Genomic DNA, 13,520 nt, shown 5'->3' on the forward strand with positions numbered 1-13,520 from the left:
AAACTTGCAAACTTTGAAAAAAGAAAAAAAGAAAAAAGCGGGACAACCACTTAAATGAGTGTTTTTATTCACAAAAATGTAAAAAAATAAATAAATAAACAATACAAAATTAGAATAAAGTGTGCTCGCTACGCGTTTCGGCAAATTCTGCCTTCATCAGGCTCTATGCACACCACAACAGCTACAACTTGGCTGGACAGGCGTAAAAGTGAAGTGAGAGACAAAAGGTGGCTGTTTTATTCACACTGTCTTACCAAGGAGCACGCGTCGGCCTCATGGGCCCTGCGTGTCCTGAGCCATGGGCCCTGTGCGTTCTAAGCCCCTCCCCTGCATGCATACTGCTAACCAGGCAAAAAGACACGTGAAACAAAACCTTTTCCTTCCAACCATGTTATTGCTTTATGTTTAAGATTATTTAAATTTCTAATAACTGATTAAGGGTTGGGATTAGGGTTCAGATTAAACTAAAGGTTAGGGTTAGAAACAGGACCAGGGGTTAAAGTAATAATAATAATCATCATAAAACAGTAATAAGAACCATAAGAACAATAGCCATAATAACAGTGTGACCAATGGGGATTTGGTTCGGGGGGCGTGATACAATATATAAGGAGAGCAGGTGTGTGTGTGGGATGTAACACTTGGCCGTTTCCGGTTTTGCGGTGTGTCGTGGAGTTGCTGTCTCTGGTATGTGTTTGTTCTCACATTCATGTTTAGTGTGTTTAATGTTTCACCTGTTTCTTCCTTTGTGTATGTCACATTATTGTATGTCATCATCTTTTGGTTGCAGTGCCGCTGCTTTGGTTTGACAATATAAAAATAAAAGGGCTTGAACCTTTCTATTGTCTTCGCTCTTGTTTCTGCCGTCGTGGCACGCACCTGCGGAGGAACCGGCTACATTTGGCGCTGTGAGCAGGATCGTTGCGTTACGGAGTGGAGGCGGCCGGAGTCTGACACGTAAACCAAAGCAGCGGCTGGATCAGGTGTTCGGTGGCTGACGTCATCACGGGATTCCGGGGATTCCCTTTGCCGCTGTCGTCATGGAGGAGCTGCGAGCGGAGCTGCAGGCAGTGTTGCCAGATTGGGCGGGTTTCCGCCCAATTGGGCTTCTTTTGGTTATGTTGGGCGGGTAAAATTGGCATTGGGCGGGTCTATAAAATTTGGGCTGCTTTTCAAAATATTTAGCGGTTTTATTGTCATTATTATTATTTTTCTTATTATTTAAAATATTAAGTAAAAGTATACTAATTAATATATAGCCTAGCTGCCAGTTGTGGTCCAGCAACTGGCAGTGGCAGAAAGAGGGGGGCGCCATCAAAAGCCATCTAGAGTACACGATACGAGAAACCTATAACTGGATTTTCTGTACTTATTTTATAAAAAAAATTATTATAACAGACTTATTATATAATAATTTATTATTATTGCGTCATTTTTTATTAGGCTACGGCTATACTTTTACGTTCAACATTAGGTTTTTGCTAGGTTGAGATTTGGGCTTGTTTTTATTGAGGTGGGCGGGTTTTACGATGAGTTTGGGCTGGAAACTGTCGCTCAGATCTGGCAACACTGGCTGCAGGCCTTGAAAGACCGGATAGCTGTGGACAAAGCGACCATGGACGCCTTGCGGAACATGAATGACGCGTTGACTGAGAAGCTGCGGGAGCAGGAAGCTTCACCCGCTGGGTCTGGTTCGGCGGCGGCGTCCCAATTGGACGGAGCAGCAGGTGGTTCGTCATCAACTGGGCCGAAGGACTGTGTCATTTACCTCCCTAAGGAGAAGAAATGCCGCACTTTTTCCGGGGGTTCGTGTGCGGACTTTTATGAATGGCTGGATGAGATTAACTCGGTGTTAAGTTTCCGTCATTTTCAGCAGAGCGAGAAGGCAATGTATATATATGACCATCTTGGGGGCGAGGCCAAGCAGGAAATAAAATACCGGTCTTCTGCAGAAAGGGCCGACCCGGATTGTGTGCTGGCGATACTAAAAGAAATTTATGGACAGCCTTCTTCGTTGACTCGCCTGCAGAAACTTTTCTTTGATAGAAAACAACGTGACGGGGAAACGATCCGTGAGTACTCACACGCGCTCATGGCAATCATTGATGAAATCAACCGCTGTGAAGTAAATTACACTTGGTGTAGTGATTTTGCCTTGCGGGATCAGTTTGCTGAGAATGTGCGGGATTCGGTTCTGAGACGGGAGTTAAAGCGCATCATCCGCCAGGATTCTGCCATCTCGTTTTTCAACCTACGAAAGGAAGCTTTGCTGTGGGAGGATGGGGACGCGACTGCGTCTTACAGCCGACGTAGAGCTGATGTGTGTCAGGTTGAGGGGGAAAAGGAGGTCCAGAATGTAAACGTGGTTACAGCTAAGCCGGTTGTGGATCCAAATGCAGAAATGATCAGCCTTATGAAGCAGCAACAGCAACAAATTACTGACTTGGCTAAGAAGGTGTCAGATTTGTCAGTAGAGATCGGACAGACAGCTGGTCGGGGGGTCCAACCACGGTTCGACTCGGAAGGTAAACCCATCTGCTTTAGGTGTCAGAGGGCGGGGCATATTGCTCGTCAGTGTAGATGGGCAGCACCGGGAAATAAGACCGTTTTTGCATCACGTAACGCTTCTGGTCGTGGAAACTCGGGCATTGTTGGCGAGCAACAGGGAAACTCTCTGCCCCTGTGGTGATGAGCCCAACTACAGGAGGGGATGTGATGGGCTCTGAAGCAAAGAAATCTGACACACTCGAGGTTGAATGTTTAATTGGAGTTTGTCCCACTGTCGATGTTTTCATTGGTGATGTACAGGTGAAATGTCTTTTGGACACGGGTTCAAATGTGTCAACAGTCACTGAGTCATTTTTCAATAAACATTTCCGTCCGTCTTTGAAAAATTGTGAATGGCTTTCACTCTCTGCCGCAAATGGTTTAAGTATACCTTATTTGGGCTATTTTGAAAGAGATGTTCATGCATTTGGTGTCACCATAAAAGGTAGAGGGATCCTTGTGGTCAAAGATCCAGAGACAAACCTTATGAGGCAACGTAAAAACACTGTCCCCTGCATTTTGGGGATGAACGTGATTAAGTGTTTTTATGAGAGTGAAGGCCATGGTTATGAAACGCGCAGTCATTCAGTCCCTGATGCATGGCAAAATGCCTTCAGAGTTTGCCAGTCTCACCAGGTTGGTTCAACGAACACTTATGTTTACTCCACTGTTCCTTTTACTTGTCCAGCTGGTGTACTGTGTTTTGTTCCAGCAACTTTACAATTTGGCCACTCCTCCTCAAATGCTTTTGCTCTTGTGGAGGCACTTAGCGCGGAAGAAGGGGGATTGCCAGGGGAACTGCTTGTTTCCAAGGCTTTAGTCCCTATAGACCATGGCCATGTGGCCATCCCAGTGCTTAATGTTGGATGTTCAGATGTGGAGCTTCGGCCGCAAAGCCGACTATGCTCATTACATTGTGTGGATGTTTTGCCACTCGGTACATCTGGCATCAGCTTTGAACGTGTTAGTCCAGGAGAAGAAAGAGTTGTGGTACAGGAGCATGTGGATGTGAGGACTGAACAGCTGACTGCGGGATCAGAGGTGGGCAATCTTGACCTAAAGGGACTTACCGTAGAACAGACCAGAAAGGTAAGGGAGCTTTTGAAAAAACATGAGGATGTTTTTGCAAAATCAGAATTAGACCTGGGATTCACTAACCTGATAGAGCATGAAATCCCTGTCCTGAATGATGCCCCCATAAAACAGCGTTACAGACGGATTCCCCCTAGTCAGTATGAAGAAGTCAAAGCACACATTACTCAGTTGTTGCAACAGGGCATCATCAGCGAGAGCAGTAGCCCGTATTCGTCTCCTCTCGTTATAGTGCACAAGAAAGACGGTTCACTTCGGCTTTGTGTTGACTACCGTCAACTAAATGCAAATACACGAAAGGATGCTTTTCCTCTTCCGCGGATTGATGAGTCTTTGGATGCTCTTCATGGGGCAAAATGGTTTTCTACCCTCGATTTAGCTAGTGGGTACCACCAAGTGGGAATGGCTGAAAAGGATCGCTGCAAAACAGCCTTTTGTACACCATTTGGTCTATTTGAATTTACACGCATGCCATTTGGGTTGTGTAACGCTCCGGGGACCTTTCAGCGATTAATGGAGCGATTATTCGGAGACCAGCGGTATCAGTCCCTTCTGTTATATTTGGATGATATAATCATCTTCTCCTCTTCTTTTGAGCAACATCTAGAGCATCTGGATCTGGTGTTTTCCCGTCTAAAACAGTACAATCTTAAAGTCAGACTACAAAAGTGTTCCTTTTTGAAATCTGAAGTGGCATACCTTGGACATTTGGTTTCAGCTGCCGGGGTAGCTACAGATCCTGACAAAATTAAAGCTGTTGTAGAATGGAAGAGGCCAAGCTGCTTAAAAGACTTAAAGTCCTTTTTAGGCTTTGCAAGTTTTTACAGGAGGTTCGTAAAGAATTTTGCCAAGATGGCAGCACCTCTCCATGCCTTGGCCTCATTGCTATCTACAAGCAAGGGTGGTCGGCCCACCAATGGGTTTCAGCAATTATGGGATTCCGTGTGTGAGGAGGCTTTTCAATGTTTGAAAAAGAAACTCACCTCGGCACCCGTTCTTGCATATGCTGATTTCTGCAAACCTTTTGTTCTGGAAATAGATGCGAGTCACCAAGGACTAGGGGCTGTTTTATCACAAGATGTGGACGGACAACTCCGACCCGTGGCTTTTGCCAGTAGGGGTCTTAGATCTTCGGAACGGAATATGGAGAACTACAGTGCCATGAAACTAGAGTTGTTGGGCTTGAAATGGGCAGTTACTGAAAAATTCCGTGATTATTTGATTGGTAGCAAGTTCACAATCCTGACTGATAACAACCCTCTTTGTCATTTAAACAGTGCAAAACTCGGTGCCGTGGAGCAACGTTGGGTTTCTGAGCTGGCCCGGTTTGATTTTCAGATCTCCTACCGGCCTGGCAGGCAGAACAAAGGTGCCGATGCTCTTTCTCGGCAGTATGTGGGGCAACAGGAGGTACATACAGGTTCAGTCGGTGTGCCTAACACTAGCTCCACTACCAGTTTTCCCACTTTGGACGTTAAGGCCCTGGTTAGGTTGCAGTCTGGTGATGGTTTGATCTCTACCTTTAGGAGGTTTTGGGATCGGGGTGTGGGGCCAAGCCGGACAGAGAGGCGTCAATTATGTCCCAGGGCAGTAGAGCTGTTAAGACAATGGAAGCGGATTGTTGAGGTGGATGGGGTGCTGTATCGGCAGTTTTGGGGACAGCGTGAAGGGCAGATCAGGCAGATCATACTGCCAGCCATTTTGAAGGATGAGATACTCAATCAGATGCACACCGTAGCTGGGCATCAGGGAGTAGAGCGAACCTTTAAGCTGGTCCGTTGTCGGGCTTACTGGCCTGGGATGTACAGAGACGTGGAGGCTTTTTGCAAGACTTGTGAGCGGTGCATTGTTTCTAAGAACCCTCACCCACAGGTAGTTGCACCTCAAGGACATTTGCTGGCTTACCGGCCATTGGAGGTTGTGGCTATGGATTTCACAGTGTTGGAGCCCTCATCAGACCGGCGTGAGAATGTCCTTATCATGACTGATGTCTTCTCCAAGATTACTGTCGCAGTACCAACCCGTGATCAGCGTGCAGTAACTGTTGTTAAGGCCCTAGTAAAGCACTGGATCCAGCCCTATGGTGTCCCCTCTAGGATACACTCTGACCAGGGTAGGTGTTTTGAAGCAGATGTGGTGCAGGGTTTATGTAAAGTATACGGGATCAGGAAAAGCCGAACGACCCCCTATCATGCTCAGGGAAACGGGCAGTGTGAGCGCTTTAACAGGACTCTACATGACCTGTTGAGAACACTGCATCCACATCAGAAGAGACGATGGGTTGAATACCTTCCTGAGCTGCTGTATGTGTATAACACCACCGAACACCATAGCACAGGTTACTCACCATATTTCCTGATGTTTGGGAGGGCCCCCATTAGGCCTTTCGATATTTGGCTGGGTCAGGATAGGGAAGACTTTGAGGGTGACGAGCATGCTTGGGTGGTGGAACATCAGGAGCGACTGCGTTGGGCTTATCAGCAGGCGGGCCAGAATCTGGACCAAGCGGCAGAAGCTCGTCGTGCTTATGCAGGCCATGTAGGGGGTGATGCATCCCTGCTGCCGGGCCAGCTGGTGTACGTGAGAAACAGGCGGTTTCCCGGGAGGCATAAAATTCAGGATGTGTGGTTTCCTGTCCCCCATAAAGTGTTGGAGCGTCTGGGTGGGGATTCGCCTGTGTACTCGGTTGCGCCTGTCGACTCCTCTGGGCCAATCCGCAATGTTCACCGTAATGAACTACGACTGTGTGGTCCCACTGTACAGAGTGGGGCTGTGATAGTGCCCCCTGTGGCAGAGGTGGATGGTGAGTTAGATGCCAATGGGGAGGCTGATGACTCCGTGATTGGTGTCCTTGTGCCTATCACTGGGTCCAGTCTTGAGGTTCGTGGGCCTAGTTCTTGTAGGGGTGGGGCTGAGGCTTCAGCTACTTCTCTTGACACTTCCACACCGTGTGTGCCCGTTCCCACAGTGCTTCCCTCAGCATGTGGGGTTGAAGGGGGAGCAGATGACACACAGTTGGCACCCATAGTGTCTGGGCCTGTTGGGCCTCGCCGGACGACTCGTTCCACTGCAGGGTTACACTCTAACCCTTTTCGTTTGCCCAGGTCGGTGTTACCATCTGATGGCAGATCAGTGGGGCACTGATCTTTTCTTGGGGGGGCATAAGTGTGACCAATGGGGATTTGGTTCGGGGGGCGTGATACAATATATAAGGAGAGCAGGTGTGTGTGTGGGATGTAACACTTGGCCGTTTCCGGTTTTGCGGTGTGTCGTGGAGTTGCTGTCTCTGGTATGTGTTTGTTCTCACATTCATATGTTTAGTGTGTTTAATGTTTCACCTGTTTCTTCCTTTGTGTATGTCACATTATTGTATGTCATCATCTTTTGGTTGCAGTGCCGCTGCTTTGGTTTGACAATATAAAAATAAAAGGGCTTGAACCTTTCTATTGTCTTCGCTCTTGTTTCTGCCGTCGTGGCACGCACCTGCGGAGGAACCGGCTACAACAGTAACAATGATAACAAAATCTTTCACACTGTTCACCATAAAGAAAAACCCTGGGTCATGAGAAAATGCTCCACCAGTGGGTTATGCACCTATCCATTATGAGCAATATTATATTTATGTTGTCACTTTCTTGTGCTAACAAAAGTTTCGGTTTGTCCCACCAAATGTTAATCCCACAAAGAACAGGAAACATGATTAATACAGTCTTGTGTTTTGGGTCTGTATTTTTTTAAAAAGTTATCTATGGAAATAAAAGTTAAACCGTTTTTGAGGAGGTCACCTTGTTGTTCTGTCAGGGCATCACTTTTCAGTCAAAACCATGATATTGTGGGGCCATAAAGGGCTGTCCCCTTACACACTCTACCCTGAATGGACTTAGTGGGTATTCCACTTTAAAAAATACCTCCAATGTTCCAACATTGCTCTGGCCGTGTCCTCGGTCCAGTGAATTGCATCTTTTTCTGTTGCAAAATGCGAGTCCTCCAGCAGGGGGATGTGTCTCATTTTTTTTTTTTAATATGCTGATTTAGTAGTTTCATGTTGTTCTGCTCCATTGCAGATAAGTTACCAGAAAAATTAACCAAGGGAACCCAGATGACAGCAGATGGAAATCTGTGTTTAGCCATCTTCAGAGCCCGCTGGAGCTGTTTAACTGCAGTTTCTTTAATGTTCTGACCTTTGGCGTTAATGCCGGCTGCAATGACCACATTCTGAACCACCAAATCCCACGGAACGTGGGTTATCTCAAATAAAGCCTGCATGTGGCGAAAATTAGCACCTGGATAACTCTCAATCTGTAGATCTGGGATGGAATATTCAGGGATTCTGGATAAATTTGAGTCACCAACAATAAGACACCTTTTCTCCACTTCCAGAAACCAGTCAATCAATTCTGTGTTTGTTTCAGGGTGACGCTTTACCTTGAAAACCTGCCGCTCTGGGGCAGGTAAGTCAACACGGGCTACTGGTGGCTCAGTACCGTCACCTGCTAGCTCCAGCCCTGTAATACAGCGTTCCTCCGCTGAAGCTGGAGATGCGCTGTCCTCCTGGCATTCTGTCACACCCGGCCTGTCCGAAATATTGTGATGATGTGGGGGGATTGCATGTTGTAGGGTGTTTTTCTTTTGCATGTTTGTGGTGCTACCTGTTTATTGCATGCTTTCTATGGACACACCCCCCTTGTAACATAGCGCGCCGATCCACCGCACCTGCTCCTCATCAGGAGGGACTTATAAAAGTCCTGAGGAGGAAAGCCAAAGGCAGTCGCACACCGACAGCAGGCGCATGCACGCGGGGCGCGAGTGGGACGCCGGGACCGCCAGACGTCGGGACCGCCAGACGTCGGGAAGACTCGCTGTGATCAGGACACACACTCTGAGAGCGCTGGGCGCTGGGACCATCAGTCTGCAGAGCGATCGACACGCAAGGGCAGGGCAGGGACCCTGCCTGTGTGTAAGTAGCCGAACGGGCTTCAGCAGACTGGTGGAAATAGGTGGGAGGGCTAGTGGCAGCCTGCATCAGGAATTGCTTTTCGTGCTGCCGCTTGCCTGTTTCCACAGATTCCAGCGTGTCCAGGAGAGCCAGCTGGAGGTGACGCGGAGGAGTGCCGGTCACAAACCCCAGAGGCGGAACGGAGCCCGCCCCCCAGGTCTTTGTGTGTATGACTGGAGGGATCCTCGGAACAGCGTCGGGGGAAGAGAGACGTCTCCTGGTTTGGGATCAGTGATTCCCCCCTTTGAGCTGCATTTTTAAACCAGTTTTAACTGTTCTTTGGACTTTTAGGTCTCTTTTATCCTTTTTAACTGTTCCTGGGATTTTTATCGTGTTTTACTGTTTTAATCCGTGCCTAGAATTTTTAGACGCATTTTATGCTTGTTTTAAGTGTCTTTTAACTGGAACTTTTTGGCCATTCATATGTTTTTTCCATCGGAATAAATTGTCGTTGTGGCCAAGAATTTGGGTCCTCTTTGGTGGTGTGCGTGCGCTCTCCCCAGATCATTCCTCTAGCCCTTCAATACCCTCATTCAATTTTTTGTTGTTTACCCCATCTTTCAACCCTCCAGGCCTTACAATATGATCCAGCCCCGAACTACCTGAAGCTGGGGGGTCAGCGTCCGTGTCCGCCTCATCCCCATCTTCCTCGCTGTCGTATTCATTATCGAACTCCTCCTCCTCCTCCTCCTCGTGAAGAACCTCCCCGCCGCGGTTCTCCTCTCTATCGGAGCTTTCCTCCTCCTGGGAGCTGTCCAGTGCTGAAATTCGGGAAGGTGGCGCCCGTGCTGCCGGTCTGGGAGCAGAGGGTGAAGTTATCCCCACAATCTGAGGGAGAAATTCCTCACGCGCCACGAAGGGGTTGCGGCGGGTCGCCGTTCGCGGTCCACGCTGCTTCTCGGCAGCGGCTGCTGGAACTGCATCTGGAGGCCAAGCTGGTCTCATGTCCGTCATAGTTCCAACTGATCGGTTTGTGGCCTCGTAACATTCAGCTTGAATGCTCATGGAGACCCGCTCAGGTTGACGGCCCCATTTTTTCTTCCTCCTGATGTGCGCGGCCCCCGGCGGCTATCAGACCCTGCCGGGGGGTGCATGGTGTCGTAGCCGCTGGACTTCGCCGCTCCGAGTCTGATCTGCAGGTGATGATCAGGGCCTCTGCCTGATCGAGAACATCCTGCGTGATCCGAGGTAGATTTCTGCAAGCCCATCGTGTCGCCACGATGAAGGCTTCCCTCCAATCTCGGGTTAAATCACCGGGGAGATCCTGTAAAAGTTTCTCCAGCCTCTTTTGGTAGTGATCCTGGAGGATCTGCAGTGTGTTCTGTCCCCAGTTTTTTGCGTTGCCCTCAATGAGGTCTAACACATCATCCGTGGGATCAGCGGGTTTAATCAGTGAGGTTAATGAGTCCACTATGCGAGCGATCATCAGAGGTTCTGGTCTGTCCGGCGTGATGGTCACGTTTTGTAAGTGATGCACCATCTTAATTACAGCATGTAATTTGCGGATAAGCTGTCCAAGTCTTTCATCTGCAGGTCGCCGGAGGTCCTGCCTAACATCTGCTGGGGGTCCAAATCTTGTCGCTCGTCTGGTAGGTGAGCCCCGGACCGCTGCTGCATAAGAGCGGGGCTGTGGAAAATAAGGCCGGGACCCGTCGTACATAGGAGGCGCAGGCCAGTTAGGATTTGAAGGTGAAGCCCTACTCCAGCCAAAATTTGGGAACCTTGGCGCCCTCTTCCAGCCGGAGACGGGAAATGCACGGTCCATCCTATGATCCGGTCGGCCCCGGTAATTAAAGCTGAGCGCACGAAGATTTCTGTAGTGTCTCCTCCCGTAGCGCACCGTGGTCCAAGCACCTCCATCCTCCTCTCCGTCGTAGAAGTGCATGGCAGGTGTTACGGTTTTTCCACCAGGCAAGAATGTAATCAAAAATAGAAAAACTTGCAAACTTTGAAAAAAGAAAAAAAGAAAAAAGCGGGACAACCACTTAAATGAGTGTTTTTATTCACAAAAATGTAAAAAAATAAATAAATAAACAATACAAAATTAGAATAAAGTGTGCTCGCTACGCGTTTCGGCAAATTCTGCCTTCATCAGGCTCTATGCACACCACAACAGCTACAACTTGGCTGGACAGGCGTAAAAGTGAAGTGAGAGACAAAAGGTGGCTGTTTTATTCACACTGTCTTACCAAGGAGCACGCGTCGGCCTCATGGGCCCTGCGTGTCCTGAGCCATGGGCCCTGTGCGTTCTAAGCCCCTCCCCTGCATGCATACTGCTAACCAGGCAAAAAGACACGTGAAACAAAACCTTTTCCTTCCAACCATGTTATTGCTTTATGTTTAAGATTATTTAAATTTCTAATAACTGATTAAGGGTTGGGATTAGGGTTCAGATTAAACTAAAGGTTAGGGTTAGAAACAGGACCAGGGGTTAAAGTAATAATAATAATCATCATAAAACAGTAATAAGAACCATAAGAACAATAGCCATAATAACAGTGTGACCAATGGGGATTTGGTTCGGGGGGCGTGATACAATATATAAGGAGAGCAGGTGTGTGTGTGGGATGTAACACTTGGCCGTTTCCGGTTTTGCGGTGTGTCGTGGAGTTGCTGTCTCTGGTATGTGTTTGTTCTCACATTCATGTTTAGTGTGTTTAATGTTTCACCTGTTTCTTCCTTTGTGTATGTCACATTATTGTATGTCATCATCTTTTGGTTGCAGTGCCGCTGCTTTGGTTTGACAATATAAAAATAAAAGGGCTTGAACCTTTCTATTGTCTTCGCTCTTGTTTCTGCCGTCGTGGCACGCACCTGCGGAGGAACCGGCTACATTTGGCGCTGTGAGCAGGATCGTTGCGTTACGGAGTGGAGGCGGCCGGAGTCTGACACGTAAACCAAAGCAGCGGCTGGATCAGGTGTTCGGTGGCTGACGTCATCACGGGATTCCGGGGATTCCCTTTGCCGCTGTCGTCATGGAGGAGCTGCGAGCGGAGCTGCAGGCAGTGTTGCCAGATTGGGCGGGTTTCCGCCCAATTGGGCTTCTTTTGGTTATGTTGGGCGGGTAAAATTGGCATTGGGCGGGTCTATAAAATTTGGGCTGCTTTTCAAAATATTTAGCGGTTTTATTGTCATTATTATTATTTTTCTTATTATTTAAAATATTAAGTAAAAGTATACTAATTAATATATAGCCTAGCTGCCAGTTGTGGTCCAGCAACTGGCAGTGGCAGAAAGAGGGGGGCGCCATCAAAAGCCATCTAGAGTACACGATACGAGAAACCTATAACTGGATTTTCTGTACTTATTTTATAAAAAAAATTATTATAACAGACTTATTATATAATAATTTATTATTATTGCGTCATTTTTTATTAGGCTACGGCTATACTTTTACGTTCAACATTAGGTTTTTGCTAGGTTGAGATTTGGGCTTGTTTTTATTGAGGTGGGCGGGTTTTACGATGAGTTTGGGCTGGAAACTGTCGCTCAGATCTGGCAACACTGGCTGCAGGCCTTGAAAGACCGGATAGCTGTGGACAAAGCGACCATGGACGCCTTGCGGAACATGAATGACGCGTTGACTGAGAAGCTGCGGGAGCAGGAAGCTTCACCCGCTGGGTCTGGTTCGGCGGCGGCGTCCCAATTGGACGGAGCAGCAGGTGGTTCGTCATCAACTGGGCCGAAGGACTGTGTCATTTACCTCCCTAAGGAGAAGAAATGCCGCACTTTTTCCGGGGGTTCGTGTGCGGACTTTTATGAATGGCTGGATGAGATTAACTCGGTGTTAAGTTTCCGTCATTTTCAGCAGAGCGAGAAGGCAATGTATATATATGACCATCTTGGGGGCGAGGCCAAGCAGGAAATAAAATACCGGTCTTCTGCAGAAAGGGCCGACCCGGATTGTGTGCTGGCGATACTAAAAGAAATTTATGGACAGCCTTCTTCGTTGACTCGCCTGCAGAAACTTTTCTTTGATAGAAAACAACGTGACGGGGAAACGATCCGTGAGTACTCACACGCGCTCATGGCAATCATTGATGAAATCAACCGCTGTGAAGTAAATTACACTTGGTGTAGTGATTTTGCCTTGCGGGATCAGTTTGCTGAGAATGTGCGGGATTCGGTTCTGAGACGGGAGTTAAAGCGCATCATCCGCCAGGATTCTGCCATCTCGTTTTTCAACCTACGAAAGGAAGCTTTGCTGTGGGAGGATGGGGACGCGACTGCGTCTTACAGCCGACGTAGAGCTGATGTGTGTCAGGTTGAGGGGGAAAAGGAGGTCCAGAATGTAAACGTGGTTACAGCTAAGCCGGTTGTGGATCCAAATGCAGAAATGATCAGCCTTATGAAGCAGCAACAGCAACAAATTACTGACTTGGCTAAGAAGGTGTCAGATTTGTCAGTAGAGATCGGACAGACAGCTGGTCGGGGGGTCCAACCACGGTTCGACTCGGAAGGTAAACCCATCTGCTTTAGGTGTCAGAGGGCGGGGCATATTGCTCGTCAGTGTAGATGGGCAGCACCGGGAAATAAGACCGTTTTTGCATCACGTAACGCTTCTGGTCGTGGAAACTCGGGCATTGTTGGCGAGCAACAGGGAAACTCTCTGCCCCTGTGGTGATGAGCCCAACTACAGGAGGGGATGTGATGGGCTCTGAAGCAAAGAAATCTGACACACTCGAGGTTGAATGTTTAATTGGAGTTTGTCCCACTGTCGATGTTTTCATTGGTGATGTACAGGTGAAATGTCTTTTGGACACGGGTTCAAATGTGTCAACAGTCACTGAGTCATTTTTCAATAAACATTTCCGTCCGTCTTTGAAAAATTGTGAATGGCTTTCACTCTCTGCCGCAAATGGTTTAAGTATACCTTATTTGGGCT

The 13,520-nt window shown here is 47.9% G+C and overlaps 2 long non-coding RNA genes across 2 annotated transcripts; both read left to right on the plus strand.

Moving 5' to 3' along the window:
- Positions 1 to 561: 561 nt before the first annotated feature.
- On the plus strand, positions 562 to 840 carry LOC144996452 (uncharacterized). Its single transcript, XR_013659394.1, has 2 exons — positions 562 to 687; positions 791 to 840. It is a non-coding gene; the product is annotated as an uncharacterized LOC144996452 (long non-coding RNA).
- A 10,291-nt stretch (positions 841 to 11,131) lies between these two features.
- LOC144996453 (uncharacterized) lies at positions 11,132 to 11,410 on the plus strand. Its single transcript, XR_013659395.1, has 2 exons — positions 11,132 to 11,257; positions 11,361 to 11,410. It is a non-coding gene; the product is annotated as an uncharacterized LOC144996453 (long non-coding RNA).
- The last annotated feature ends 2,110 nt before the right edge of the window (positions 11,411 to 13,520 follow it).

This window comes from Oryzias latipes, chromosome 12 (assembly GCF_053564925.1).
Source record: "Oryzias latipes strain Hd-rR chromosome 12, Olatipes_Hd-rR_3.1".
NCBI lineage: Eukaryota > Metazoa > Chordata > Actinopteri > Beloniformes > Adrianichthyidae > Oryzias > Oryzias latipes.